At 40.3% G+C, this 15,424-nt stretch overlaps 1 long non-coding RNA gene across 1 annotated transcript; it reads right to left on the minus strand.

Annotated features, from left to right (window-relative positions):
- Positions 1-13,163: 13,163 nt before the first annotated feature.
- Positions 13,164-14,514, minus strand: LOC133793490 (uncharacterized). The gene is made up of 2 exons (XR_009874852.1): positions 14,074-14,514; positions 13,164-13,356 (listed from the first exon to the last, which is right to left on the minus strand). It is a non-coding gene; the product is annotated as an uncharacterized LOC133793490 (long non-coding RNA).
- Positions 14,515-15,424: the final 910 nt, after the last annotated feature.

Consider the following 15,424-nt stretch of genomic DNA (forward strand, 5'->3'; position numbering starts at 1 on the left):
TGTTCAGGTGAATTTCGAGGACGAAATTTCTGTAAGGAGGGGATAGTTGTAATGCCCCGAATTCTCCGGTATGGTTTAATGGCGGGATTAGTAGGCTGAGAGGGCCATACTTGTTTAATTATGTCATTAAATGATATTATGCATGTATATGTGAATTATATTATGATATGATGCTATATGCGTGCATGTGGGTCCACATTTAAATAATTATACTATTTTGATAATTTGGCCCATTGAGGGTGGATATGTGTATTTGGGTGTATAATGTGATTTGTGAATGAGATTCCATTATTATGGAGATATATTTGAGCTATTCGACATGAGACGGTCATATATAATGGATTAGCGGTTTTGTCATAACGGGGTCAATTTTGGGGTAATAGAAATGTTTATTTGATGATAAATTGGGAATATTTGAGATCAGGGTGAAATTTAAGAGGTTTTGACTATAATGTCCCCGGGGGTATTTTCAGGACCCCGAGCATTAGGTTTTATTTGAGGTTACTTAAGCTTGAAGTAGCTGTCAGATAGAACGTACGATTAGAAAACCTCTCGTTCTCCCTTTCAATAGTTCGTTTTACTGTTTGAGCATTTTCGAAGATATCTCGAGTTCTAGGAGTCGGAATCAAGCGAGGATTGAGGCATAGCGATCCTAGGAAAGATTAGAAGCTTCTTGACCGAAGGATTTGACGGAAAACAATCCAATCGAAGGTAATCGAAGTTTAAGTTTTGATTTTTTTCGAGTTTCTAAGCTTTGAATTGATTTTGTAAATTGTTGAGTTTTTGGTTGGCTTCAACCTTATGTTTTGAGGGTTTTGGAGCTTTGGGAAGCTTGGGAACTTTTTTTTGATGATTGGGGAATGTTTAGGTATGATTTTGGAGGCTTTGGAGTGTTGAAAATACGTTTGGGAATGACCCAGAGTTGGGGGCCGCGGCCCTGTTCTTGGGGTGCCGCAGCCCTGCCTTGAAGAAGCAGGTGGGGTTCTTTGTGCCTGCTGGGCGCCGCGGCCCTTGCTTCAGGAAGTTCTGGGGGCCGCGGCCCATGGTGCCAGGGCCGCAGCCCTTGCCTTGTTTTCACCTTGTTTGCTCGTTTTGACCCCGAGAACTTAGCTATGGGCCTCGGGAGTGTCCCTACTACTTGGATTAGTTGGGATTGATCTTCCGGAGGCTAGATATTGGTGTGGAAACCTATGTTGACCATTATTATTGATGATGTCCCATGTTTAGTTATGATTAGGTAACCTTTAAAGGACTAAAGGTGATCTTTCTCACGGGTCGTTCTTTTAATCTTTCTAGTTCGAATCTGAGGTAAGAAAACTGCATCCTGTGTATATGTGACATGCGTGATTATTATTGAGGCATGTTGACTGATAAATGTGGACATGGATTGCCTATTAAATGCTAGCAAATGTTGAATACTTGTATATGTACTGATTAGTCAGGGACACTGACCTAAAGAGTCAGAAATGACATAGCGTCATGAACGCCGAGCCAAATGAAGATTAGATCTAATCGATATCAGCAAAGAATGACTCATATGGGGTATTAACGCTGGACCGACCCTAAGGTCGATGAACTTATAAGCGCTTGTCTGGTCTAAGACCAGTTATTCAGAGTCAGGGCATATGGCCCCGGTGACTGTTTGTCACATGGCTAGGGAACGCTGTTCCAGGGTTATGATTGTAAGTCATGAGGAAGGTTATGTTGGTGACCCTACCGTCACATGGCTAGAAGGGGCTGTACCCACTTTTGTGACTGTTGCGACTGTCACCTATTTGTTTGGACTATTGGTCCTGAATGGTTATTACGATCATTGTTGATATTATATCATGCTTTATTGTGTTTTCTTGCTGGGCTTTGGCTCATGGGTGCTATGTGGTGCAGGTAAAGGGAAAGAAAAGCTCACCCAGCCTTGAGCGGAGAGCTTAGGTGGTGATGTGTACATATGCGGCCGCTTGACCACCACGGCCAAGGCGTTCTCAGAGGAACTAGGGAGCTTACCCTATTTTTGCCGCTTAGGTCGGCGGGATTGTAAATTTGAAACAGTAATGACCTTTTGTACTGGGAACTACTTGTAAATTTTTTGATTAGCTCTACAGAGCAGTTTGTAATGAAAATATCCATTCCTTTTTATTAGTTTTCCACTTTAACCTATTAATTACACTTAGAGCACGTTTTTGACCAAGGGACTCGGGTAGTGGGTCAAATTTCCGGTCCACCGTTCACCGTAACTGTTCTGGGGTAACCAGAGCGTTACATTAGCGGTCATCTAGTCATAACCAAATATAATCTTCGATTAATGAAAATCATCAATAATAGGGTCTTAACCTAAACTCCACTCTCGGGACCCCGAAATGTACCCACGGTGAGTAGATTCGATCCCGGGCCTTAAGGATTGAAACCCCGAGCCAAAATCCCTTAAAAACACTCAAAACGGGATTCTGAAGAAATAGGGTAGCGCCCCAGCGCTACCCACTAGCGCCCTAGCACTCTTCACAGAACCAAAACCGCCCCAAGCATCCGTGAGTAGCGTTGTAGCGCCCCCTTGTGGGCACTATAGCGCTACACCCAGCCTGAAGTTGCCTAGAAACTTCTCCCTTCGGCTCCACCATTTCCAACCCAAACCAAAAGCTTCCTAACATCATTTAAACCCCTAATTGAACCCAAATATCATCTACATACAACCTAGGCATCATAACCCAAAGAACCCTAGCCAAAACTCCCATCAATTCCCAACTTTCCAACTCAAAAACCAGCTAAAACTCAATTAGAAAAACAGAGTAAGAACAAGAGATTCTATGGCTAAAAACTTGCCTCAATCTCAGCAACACACCATCTTCAATGGTGGATGTAATGCCCCAAATTTCCTAATAAGGTTTAGGACCTTGATTAGGAGGCCGGGAGGGCCATAATTGATTTATTATAGTATTTAATGATTATATGCATGTTTACGTGAATTATATTATTATATGATGGTGAATGCATGCATATGGGCTCATATGTTAATTATGAGGGTAATTTGGTAATTTGGCCACTGTGGGCGTAATTGTATATTTTGGGGTGCATGGTTGTGATTAATTAATATAGCCACACTATAAGGTGGATTGGTTCGAGCTTTTCGACATGAGACGATCATGAGATGTAAGTGTTCGGTCTAGTCATAACGGGTTTAAGCTCGGGGCTCGGGGTGAGTCTTGGGGTGATATTTATGATTATGGCGTTACCGGGGATTTTAGGGTAACGGGATATGAATTATTGGTGTTTGAGGATATTGAAATTAGCGGGAATTGGGAAGCGTTAATTATGATTAACAGATTAAGCTAAAAGTTCCAACTTTACCCCTAGAGTAACTTGGAAGACTTTAGATGACACAAGGGCAAATTGGTCATTTTGGGGGTGGATATACATGAGATTTAAAAGGCTGTAGAAGGTGGTGGAATAAACAGAGCAAAGCAGGGGTTTGCTTCCTCTTCTCCCATACATCATCTCCTTCACCTCCCCTTTGAGGGTTTTTGAGTTTTTGGTGGAGTTTCAAGCTAGGGAAACTTAAGGGCTGGATTGGAGACTTGATTTGGCTTGTGAGGGAGGTCCAAAACCGGTTCCAAGGTGAGCTTTAGCCACTGGTTTTTATGCATGCTTTGTTTTGATCATTAGTTTCAGCCTTAGAGTTTTGATGTGGGGAGTGTGAATCAAAGGGGGTTTTAGTGTTGGTTTGATTGGGGTTTGATGTGAGTGAGTTAAGGGAGTTATGTGGGGGTTTAATTACATGTTTGAGGGAGGTTTTTTGAAGGTTTGAGGGGTTGGTTTGAGAGGAAATCGCACAGGGAAAACTGGTTCGTGCGTGGGCGTTCTTGCTGTTCTGGGCTGGGCGCCGCGGCGCAGCAGGGGTGTGCCGCGGCCCTTGGCGTCTGGCGGAGGGAGAGCCCTCTCTGTTTGAGGGCGCGTCGCGGCGCAGCAGGGGAGGGCCGCGGCCCTTAAGGTCAATTTTGCTAAAAATGTGTTTTTAAGCTTGGGGATTCAAGCCATAGGCCTCGGGGTTGCACCTAGTACTCGGTTAAGTAGGGGTTGATGTCCCGGAGGCTAGATATTGATTTGGAAACTTATGTTGATCATTTTTATTGATGATACCTTATATTTGGTTATGATTAGGTGACCGCTAAGGGCTTAAAGGTTGATCGTTCTCAAGGGTCGTTCTTATATTGGTTCTAGCTCGAATCTGAGGTAAGAAAACTGCACCCTGTGTATATGTGACATGCATGGCTATTATGATGCATGTTGGTTGATTAATGAGTATGACATGCGTGGTTATTATATGATGCATGTCGGTTGATTATTATGTATGACATGCATGGCTATTCTTGATGCATGTTGGTTGACTATTAAACGTGACATGCATGGCTGTTATTGATGCATGTTAGATTGCTGGATATTGCATATGATGCATGTGAAACATGTGTTTGGGACATGCTTTATATACTGAGTATGATACTGTTCAGAGCTTGAGCCTCTGTATTTATGCATGGCCCTAATAGCACTACTACCTGTTTGGTAAGCATGCTAAATGCCTCGTTTATGGATGTGGAACATGTGATATGTGATTGGTGGCATGTCTTACTAGTGAAAGACACTGACTAGTCAGGGACCGACTCTAGAGTCGAGAATTATGCATTGAATGGCTCTATGACATTAATGCCAGACCGACCCTAAGGTCGAAGAACTTATAAGCGCTTGCCTGGTCTACGACCAGATGACTATAGCCAAGGTATATGACCCCGGTGACCGTTTGTCACATGGCTAAGGGACGTTGTCCATAGTTTCGACTCTAGAGTCGTGAGGAAGGTTATGTTGGTGACTAATCACCTTGCACCTGTCCTAAACAAGCTTAAGTCGAGAATCACGCATTGAATGGCTCTATGGCATAAATGCTAGACCGACCCTAAGGTCGAAGAACTTATAAGCGCTTGCCTGGTCTATGACCAGATGTTTATGGCCAAGATATATGACCCCGGTAATTGTTTGTCACATGGCCCAGGGACGTTGTCCATAGCACGACTCTAGAGTCGGGAGGAAGGTTATGTTGGTGACCATTCACCATGCACCTGTCCTAATCAAACTTAAGAAAGAAACACTTATCGGTTGAGCCCTGGTGACCCTATCGTCACATGGCTAGAAGGAGCGATGCTCATTATTGTGACTTTTGGCTATTGTCACCTATTTGCTTGGACTGATAGTCCTGAATGGTTATTATGATCGTTGTTGATATTATATCATGCTTTATTGTGTTTTCTTGCTGGGCTTCGGCTCACGGGTGCTACGTGGTGCAGGTAAAGGCAAGAGGAAGCTGGACCATCCTTGAGTTGGAGAGCTTAGGTGATGACGTGTACATATGCAGCTGCTCGTCCGCCACGGCCGAGGTTTAAAGTGGAACTAGGGTTGAACCCTGTTTTGCTGCTTAGAACGGCCTGTTGTAAATATTTTCTGTAATAAACTCTGAGACTTATTTTCGGGATCCCAATGTATAAATTAAACGTTCTAGTGAAACGTTACATCCTAACCAAAGTTTTTAATCCCTAAACCGCTAATCATACTTAGTTCACGATTTTGGCCAAATGACTCGATTAGCGAGTTTAGCACTGTTTACAAGGCACACCGTAACGGTCCCTGGAGTTTGGGGCGTTACAGTGGAACACAACCCTAGCTTATCACAGCTTAGTTCCTTGGCTTGGTTCCTCAAAAAGAGCTCCAAAATTCAAGAAGAAATGGAGAGGAAATGGTGTACGGGAGAAGGAAGAGAAGGTGCTCTGTTTTGGTTCACTTCCACAGCCTTCTAATGGCTAATTATAAACTTAGGGTGAAAATACCTAAATGCCCTCATGCCTAAATAAAAGCCTTAACAGTCACCAAGGGAAAAATCATCCTTTCGCACCTATTTCGTTAATTATAATTAACACCCTCCAATTCCCGCTACTTCCAAAATTCTCAAACACCAATAATTCATATCTCGTTACCATTTAATTCCCCGCAATGCTCTAATTATTAAAATCACCCCAAGACTCACCTCAAGCCCCGAACTTAATCTCATTATGACTAAACCGCTACTTTGCACTCAAGATCGTCTCATGTCGAATGGCTTGAACCAATCCACATATAATGTGGTAATATTCATAATCCACCCACATGCATGAAAATACACAATGACGCCCTCAACGGGTCAAATTACCAAAATGCTCTTATAATAAAATGTGACTCATATACATGCATTTATCATCATATAATAATATAATTCACATAAACATACATATAATCATTTAATGGCATAATCAATCAATTATGGCCCTCCCGACCTCCTAATCAAAGTCATAAACCTTATTAAGAATTTTAGGACATTACAAAAAATATTATGAATATGCTTGTTTGTTACTAATACATTACACAGTTATTTTCTAATAAAAAATTGTAAATATGATGCTGGTCAAAAACACATTACACTTGGTGAGTTGATAATAAAATATTGTAAATTACGATGTAGGTGTGATTACTCAATTAAATAATAATCTTTATAACTTTAACTCGAAAAATTAATATATATTGGTGCAAGATTTTAACTGAATACATATCGTTTCTAAGCTTGGTCAAACCTCAAGTTTCATTTTTTTTTAAAAGAACAACAACAACAGCCTCAAGTCTATGAAGGGTAATTTGGGGGAGTTTGGAATTGGTTGGACGGTCTAGACTCTATAGAGTTTGGAAGTGTAGCACCAATTAGACGGTGTTTGTTTTCTTAACTAAAAAATTGTTTTTTGTTTTTAAAAGTTAAAAATTAATTTTTGAAAACAAATTCGGGGTGTGTGGTATTGTTTTCAAAAAATAATTTTTAAAAATAAAGTTACAAAAAACAAAAAAATTTGAGAACAATAAAAAGTTGTTTTCTGTTGTTCTCAAATTTTTTTTGTCTATCTTTTTTTTTTTCTCATATCACTTTTTTAACTATTATTATCTAACGTCATTTATTGTCACGTCATTTTCTCTCTTATTAGTTTCTCTCTCTTCACTTTCTCTCACACCACTTTCAATCACCTTATTTTCTCTCTCATCACTTTCTCTCTTCTCAATTTCTATATTTTCATTTTCTCTTTCATCATTTTCTATCTCTTTATTTTCTCTTGCATCATTTATTATGTGATCATTTTCTCTTTCATCACTTACTACATCCTCACTTTCTCTCTCATCACTTAATATATCTTAATTTTCTCTCTCTTCACTTTCTTTCTCATCACCTTCTCTCTGTCTTTTTCTTGCATCAATCAATTTCTCTCTTCTCAATTTATATTTCTTCAAATTTTCTCTCCTTACTTTCCATCATTTTTTCTTTCAAATTATTTTATCTCATTGTTTATTACACACTTTTAAAATATTTTTCTCTTTGTAAATATATTTATTTAAGATTTTAAAAAAATAAAATTAAAAAATTGTTTTAGAAAACATTAACCAAACACCTATTATTTTTTGAAAACTAGAAAAAATGTTTTCTGTTCTCATTTCTAAGAGCACAACTTTAAAAACAAAAAACAAAAAACAATACCAAACATGCCTTAGTTTTCGTACAACTTTTAAAAAATTAATAGAAAAAATATATCCTTATACAAAAATAAATAAATTAATTAATTAAAATATAATATTTAAAAAATATATATGATAAGTTAAATAATTAAATTATATTTATTTAAAAATAATAAAAATATACATATTGTTTTTTTATTTTATAAATTTGTGTGATAATTTATTATTTAATTGAATCTCTTTTTATTTATCAAATTCATTTAATGACATTGTGAAATACATTATAAACTAAAAATAGTTGATGTATGTATGTTGACCCTCGATTTAGCCAACTAACACGGAGTCAAAATATGAATGATATAGACGAATATGTATAGATAATAACGTAATGAAAAAAGTAAAGAAAACACAGTAATTTATAGTGGTTCGGCCCCAGAATCTGGTAATGACCTACGTCCACTTAGAATGATATTGATATGGGAACAAAAGTGTGATCAGAGAACTTGGGCTCAATGAGTTTCAACACTCCTCATAAACAATACTAGTTTTCACAGATAATTTCTATATTTCTATGATTTCCCGGGCTCCAAAAGTCCCTTCCCATGAGCCATCTCCTGCTTTTTATAGGCTCATGGAGGGTTGCCCAATATTGTTACAGATATTATCCCCTGAATCATGGGATATTCAGAAGATTGCATGAAATAAATTCGGGATACATAAGATCTTTCCATAAATGTTGCTTTGCCAGCAGAACCACCGACCAGTCTGGTCGTGGTAAAAACAGGTCTGTCCTGCTTCTGGTGTGTCTCCTGGTCGATACTCTAGCAGACGCTCCAGGTGTCAGCCACGTGTCAAGAGATTATTCGCCTCGTCACAAATGCTAATTTATTGGATAACATTTGCCCCCCAAAGTTTATTTACCACGAACAGTAAATAAACTTTGAGCGAACGACCCTTCGGTAACCCCTCCTGACGTGTCAGAGCCCTTCGTGCGTTCTTGAAAAAAGCAAACCACTCCTGTCTAATCAAGGCTTTTCAGTTTCCCAGAAATAATTTTGACGGCCATTACGCTTCCCCATACTTCGAAAATGGAAAACTAATGATCACGCCTTTTGAATACCAAAGACAAACTTATATAAGGTTACTTGAACCACTTCTTTCCTTTTTACGCACGCCACCTCTCTGTCGAAAACCCTAAAAAACCAGAGCTTTACTCTCTCCGGCGAACCTTCCTTTGTGCTGTAGGATCAGACGGTGGGCTCATTGACTCCCGAAACTTTCACTTCCATCTTCACGACCACTTTCCTTGGTAAGTTACTCTGAAACTCCATGCTTCTAACCTTTTGTGGTGCATGCTCTTAAATGGTGTACTGTTCGAATCTCTTGGTTTCTGGTTTTTTTTTTTTTTTGAACGCCTGTAGATAAGATGTCTTTGTAGGCAACGTAGGCTTATGAGTAGGTTTAAAACCCAGGATTAGCGCTTTTTAGGACGTAGGATCGAAGTAGCATTTCAATTTTTTAAACCAGTTGGAAATAATTTCTTCCCGTTGTGAGGGGAGTCGAAAAAGCTTTTCAGGAAAACTTTTCACTTTCACCCTTTTGGTCCGTTTTTTAAACTGTTTGCGCATAGAGACTTAGTTAGAATGTTGTTATATAAAGGCTTAGCTTTTATACTTCGACCAGCGTTACTTTAAGAATCTCCTAGATCCCTCTGACCTCGCCTCCCCATTCTTCTGTTTGCAGATTTTAATGCCAGATTTGTGGGGAGGTGAGAGACCCATCAACGACGACCTCCTTGCCCAACTGCTCGAGGGAGAAGAATAACTAGCCGATCGCATCCACCAGATACCCTTCTCACGAGCCTCTTCCAGACCGCACCCTTCTCCTTCAATGGCCCGTTCAAAATCCTCTGGCAAGAAAAGGCCCGAATCTGAAAGTAACCCTTCTCCTTCTGCCCACCCTGATTCGCAGGCGGGGGCTCCCTCGACCAGTGGTCGAGAGAATCTTACTCCTGACCCCAATATCCAAACTAGGGCTCGTCCTCGTCATCGCAATCCGCCTGATGTCGAGTGGTACACTCCTCCAGCCAGTTCGATGACCCTTCGGATGGTCGCGAACTGCTTCAGAAAATACCCCCTAACGGGGGTAACCATTACACGTCCTACTGCGGAGAAGAGGGCTAACCGTCCAGGAGGGGCAAACAGCGCCTGGTCCCGGTATCACATTGAAGCGGGGGCTTATCTCCCTCTTCATCCTTTCTTTGTGGGGGTGGCCAATTATTTCGGCGTCGCTCCCTTTCAAATAACCCCTAATGGATATAGGATGTTGGCTGCACTCTATGTCCTGTACAAACTTAACAAATGGCCAGAACCTTCACCTCATGAGGTTAATTACCTCTTTGACCTTAAGTCCAATCCTCAACACAACGGGACGGGCTTTTTTCACTTCTGTCATCAGGAAACTGGCCGGACGTTTTTGAGTGGCACCACCCACATATCAAACGTGGGACATTACAACAAGGAGTACTTCTTTACTCCGGATATATCCAGCAACAACTTGGCTTTCGCGAGAGGAGGTACAATTTTGTCTTTGCCTTGGTCGATACTTTATCATAAAGTATTTCCTTTCGTCATTTCTCAAACTCGACTTGCTTTTCAGGCCCCTGGTTGCGCCCGACCCCAACACCAGATATGGTGTCGAGGTCTGACACTCTGGCCAAGATGTCTGCCGCTACCAAATGTGTCAAGACCTTGACACAAGAAAAGAATTTGAGGTCGTCTGGCCTTCTGGCTCCTCGCCATGACAATAGAGGGTCCGAAACGGACGAACCCACTGCCGGGGGGGTTCCCGAGCAGCAACTTCCTGTGCCCTCTCCAAGGAGGAGGCCAACAGGAGTTACGATCAGGGAACCCACGGGCAGCCCTTCTGCAGAAAGGCCTTCTGCTCCCCAAGGCAAGGGGAAAGAAAAGGCCAAAGAACCAGTTGTTGACTTGGAAGAGTCTTCTGATGACAATGGTAACGTTATTTCGCTTTTAAATGGTCTGCCAATCCCCTGTCACATGTTTGACGGGGATGGCAACTTTACATATGCTCCAAATGTAGGGCCAAACTTCTTCATGCCAGAAAATGAGTATATGATTAATAGAGTCAATAGTATAGAGACCAGTAGTTGTAGCTCGGGTATTCACTTTATTATCTTCTTTCTGTTGTATTACTTTTTTTTCACCTTTTTCTTCCCTTATTAACCTCTTGTGCTTATTTTCATGCAGATATGTCGACTCCCAATATCTTTGACATGTACCAGGCCGAAGAGGAAGAGGAAGTCCCTCAACCTCAACGGAGGTCAAAGAAACGAACTGGTGAAACCAGTCGAGGCCCTTCAGCCAAGAAGAGTCGACCAGAAGACCTTCCTCAGGGCACTCCAACCGGGCAAAGTCCTGCGCCAACTGGGCGAACTCCTACCCCTCCTTCAGCTCCTTCTGAACAGCAAAACACCCCTGCTCGGTCCAATCCTCCACCTGCGCCTACTAGGGAGCATCTTTCTCGCGAAGAGGCTCGTGAGCCATACCATTCGATCCGCTAAGGATCGAATTGAACGGATTGGCAGAGGTGAGCGTGTTGGGGCTGCCATGATCCAAGCTGTAGAGCTACCAGTCGATCAGATCCTGAACAGGACTCTGAACGAGATCTCCAGCGTAAGTATTTCTTTGTTTCTCGAGTCTTTGTTTTTTCAGTTCTCGTGATAAGTCTTGACTTCTTTTTCTTTCGTTTACAGGCCTTACTTTCTGCCATTACTGCTCGTACCCGAGCCCAGGCCTACTTTGAGCAGATTGAGGCTAAAGTTCTCGAGAAACATCAGGTGAAGGCGGCTGAGGAGCTTTCGGCTGCTGAAGCCAAACATGCTAAGGAGTTGGGGACGGTGGTCCGAGAGCGGGATGCAGCGGTGACCAAACTATCCGCGGCTGAAGCTGCTAAAGATGCAGCGGTTAAGCTGAGGGAAGAGTACCGGTCGTACAATAAAACTCATCTCCGCGAGATCAAGCATCTGGAGGGGGTAGTCAAGTCTAAGGACGAGACTATTGCCACTCTCGAGGGCAAGGTGCAGCAGTCGGAGCTTGACAACTCCAAGAATCTGGAAAAGTATAAGAGGGCGACACTCCGATGTTTCTATAACTTTTGGAAACACAATCAGGGTGCTGACTTTAGCTACCTTTCAGAGGAGGTCAGAGTTGCGGAGTTGGCTCGGTGCGCTGCTCAACTGGCTGAAGAGGAGGCGAGAGCTGCGACTCCTGCAACCCCAAGCGTCGTTGGTTTGGACGAAGAAACCATCGAGGAAGAGACTGACCAGGTTGTTGCCCAGGATCCTCCTGTCCCCCATGCCTCTTAATTTATTTAGCTGTTCTTCTTTCTTTTTTAAACACGCGACCCACGGGTCGCAATGTAAAGACAATAATTTATTTTTAAACTTTGCTGCACGGGCAGTAAATCTTTTTGTTTGAACAATTACATCCAAGCAGCAATGCTTGCGGTGTAAAAGCTTGACTCTTGGTGTTATAATATTTTTACTTATTATAACGTTTGTCCGTATGACCGAACTTAGCATAGTACTTTTGGCATCATATATTTTGAAAAAATACTCTAAGTACTTGAAGCATGCTTTCACTCATTTTGTTCATGTGTTTACATACCTTGAGAGTATGCTTTGCTATCGATGTGCCTTATATGCCCCCCAAGTGATCGAGGAGCTCTTAGGTCCTTGGTCACTTGCCTTGACCATGGCCTGTCCGAACATTCCTGTTCGTGCGGAAAAATGATACTTGTAATACAGCAAAACAACACACGTAATGAACAAATACTTGTAAATGTAAATTCACAAAGGTTGGCAAGAACGACTGGCTGAGCGCAGTCCCTTATAATTTCGTATTAAAAATGGACTAATCATGTCTTTACGAATGATTCTGAAACAGAATCTTACATATACGAGCAGTTAGCCATACACCGTGGCTAACCCTCTTTGCAAAACTTGTAAAAATTAATGGGAAAATTTGAACAAGCCAGTCCTTTAAGAAGGGCTGTTTATTGATAATACTTGCGCAGGTGTTCTCCATTCCAGTAACGTGGAACGAGATCTCCGTTTAAGCGTGCAAGTTTGTAGGTGCCTGGGTGAAGGACTTCTTCAATCTGGTAAGGTCCTTCCCAGTTAGGTCCGAGCACGCCAGCAGTGGGGTCGCGGGTATTCAAGAAGACTCGTCGTAACACCAAGTCTCCGACGTTGAATCTTCTTTCTTTAACTTTGGAGTTAAAGTACCGGGCGACTTTTTGTTGATAAGCAGCAACTCGGAGTTGAGACTTTTCTCGTATCTCATCAATTGAGTCTAAGGACTCCAGTATTAGCTGGCTGTTTTTCTCTTGATCATACGTTAAACGCCGATGTGAGGGGGGATCTGTAACACCCTCACTTATTTTAGTTAAAAACCATATTTGAGGTGTTACGTTTTAAAACTATATCATAATTTATTTCTGCGGAAGTTTGGACATTTTTTTTTTTTTTTTTTTTTTTAAACTTGAAAACTTATTTCACATTATTTACATTAAACATAAAGTGTGTCTCAAACATATTATACATAAGTATTAAATAACCCAATTTATTTTCAAAACATAACTTCACACTTTATTACAAACATCTCACTGATAACTGAAATAACCCACAAAAAGGTCGATGTGTTCATATGTACAAATCAGGGTCAGGACCATGCTTCAGTTCTCCTCATATCATTCACATATTTCTTTCTCTACCTGCAACACAAGACAACTGTGAGCCTAAAGCTCAGTAAGCAAAGTAATGCATGCAATGCTAATGATTACCCAATATCAATGGACATATACAACTTCTTTTTAAATTTTGGGCCCCTTAATATTGTGCACACTGTTTGAATTGGTCAATGCCTGCAGGGCTTGTTACACATATAATACAAAATCCCATGGGTTCTCCTCCGGCTAGCCTTCACCACAGTAGGGCACATTAAAAACCTTATTCCATCGTTGCCCCGTCAGGCTCAAGAGTTAAGGCGGCCACACACTGTGGTGTCAATACATATAACAATAACTCATATGGAGGAGAAATAAAAACGGAAATATGGCAAACAATATAATTGGTTCACTAAACCTAGCCCAAATTATTGGGCAGCCACTATAAGCCTACTATAGGCCTCCGTTTACACTTATTAACACTTTCATTTGCCTTTTCAAAACAGTGGCACTGAACTTAAACTTCTTATTACAACTTTCTTTTATGTTGCACAAAACTTGCAAAGGCATCATATAATTAATCATCATAATATCATGCATGGTCTTATATCATATAATAATTTACCATATCACTATTATGCCATGCATACAAATTTATGATGAAGTGTCACTGTATGTTAATACCACTTACTCACAAAATATTCATATAATGCATACTTTCACATAACACATAATTCTTGTGTTGCAGTTGAGTACTTTACTTACCTTTTGTCCACAATATATTTCACCGTGTAACAAGTGATGTCTTAGGTATTGATGTGCTTATCCTGACAATAGCATGGATTTCTCATCATAATGATGGCAGTAATACATTGAACTCTCATTTAAAAATACCCATAAGACTTCATATCAAATTTCATACCCAAAACATGCCTAAAATGCCTTAAACCACCTAGATCGAGCATTAGATTTATCTTAGACATTTGGGGAAATTTTGACAGAGTTTCCCCTTAATTTTAGCTATCCTCAAATATCAAAATACACCAATAATCAACATCAATTAACCTGCCATAACCATATATCCCAAATACCAACATGATTCATCATAAAGTTATCATATACCGATTTTGATAAAATTCTTATCTCCTAGATCATCACCCAAATTAAATGAGTCTCCACATATATTCAAACATTTATAAACATATATACTCTCTTATAAACTCAATCAAATAACCAAAAATCATCTTGTACTCCAAGAACCCCAAAAACCTCATAAAACACAAAATTTCACTTACCGAGCAACTTTTCGGCGAAAACAATCTCTTCAAGCTTTTCTAAACCTCAAACCACTTGGAAACCCCAAGAAATATCTTAAAAAGGATAAAACACCATATATAAGTTCTCAGAAAAATTCAAAAACATAGTTTAACTTCCAAGTACAAGAACTTACCATAAAAAGGCTAGAACTAAGCTTAATCTACTTCTTTGGCTTTGCTTTCACTTGGATCTCCTTAGAATTTCTTCAAACCAGCCAAGAAATGGTTTTTGGTTTTCTTTTCTCTCTGTTTTTCAGAATAATGTTCGTGCAAAGTGATAAGGTTTGATGAAAATTCCTTATTTTCAATGATTTAGCCTTATTGTCAAAAGTTGACACCTTTCATCTCATCATTTCACCTTTTGACTTATGAAAACCTTATCACTTCAATAATTTCGACTTAATCATCTGCTAGGCCTATTATCCTTATGTGTAAAACACTCACACCAAACCTTAGGTCCATATGACTTCATACCCAATAGTTATGCTTACCCGATCGAGCGTAGCGCACTTATGCTAAGCTCGTTTTGACTTTGCATCAATACCACTAATTATGTATACCTCCCATCAAGAATTGATCTAATGGTTCTAAAACCATTTTTACATCATCAATGAGACCTTAATCATACCTCGATTACATTTGGTAAATCCATAAATACTCAATTTTACACCGAAATACTAGTAATCGACATTGTACTATTTTCCACTACTTAACCTATTTTGCCTTCTATATCTCACTTTCAACACTTAATTCCATGCCTTGTCCATATTTTTCATACTTTCTTATATCTTGAGTACATC

The sequence above is a fragment of the Humulus lupulus genome, chromosome 8, assembly GCF_963169125.1.
Source record: "Humulus lupulus chromosome 8, drHumLupu1.1, whole genome shotgun sequence".
Classification (NCBI taxonomy): Eukaryota; Viridiplantae; Streptophyta; class Magnoliopsida; order Rosales; family Cannabaceae; genus Humulus; species Humulus lupulus.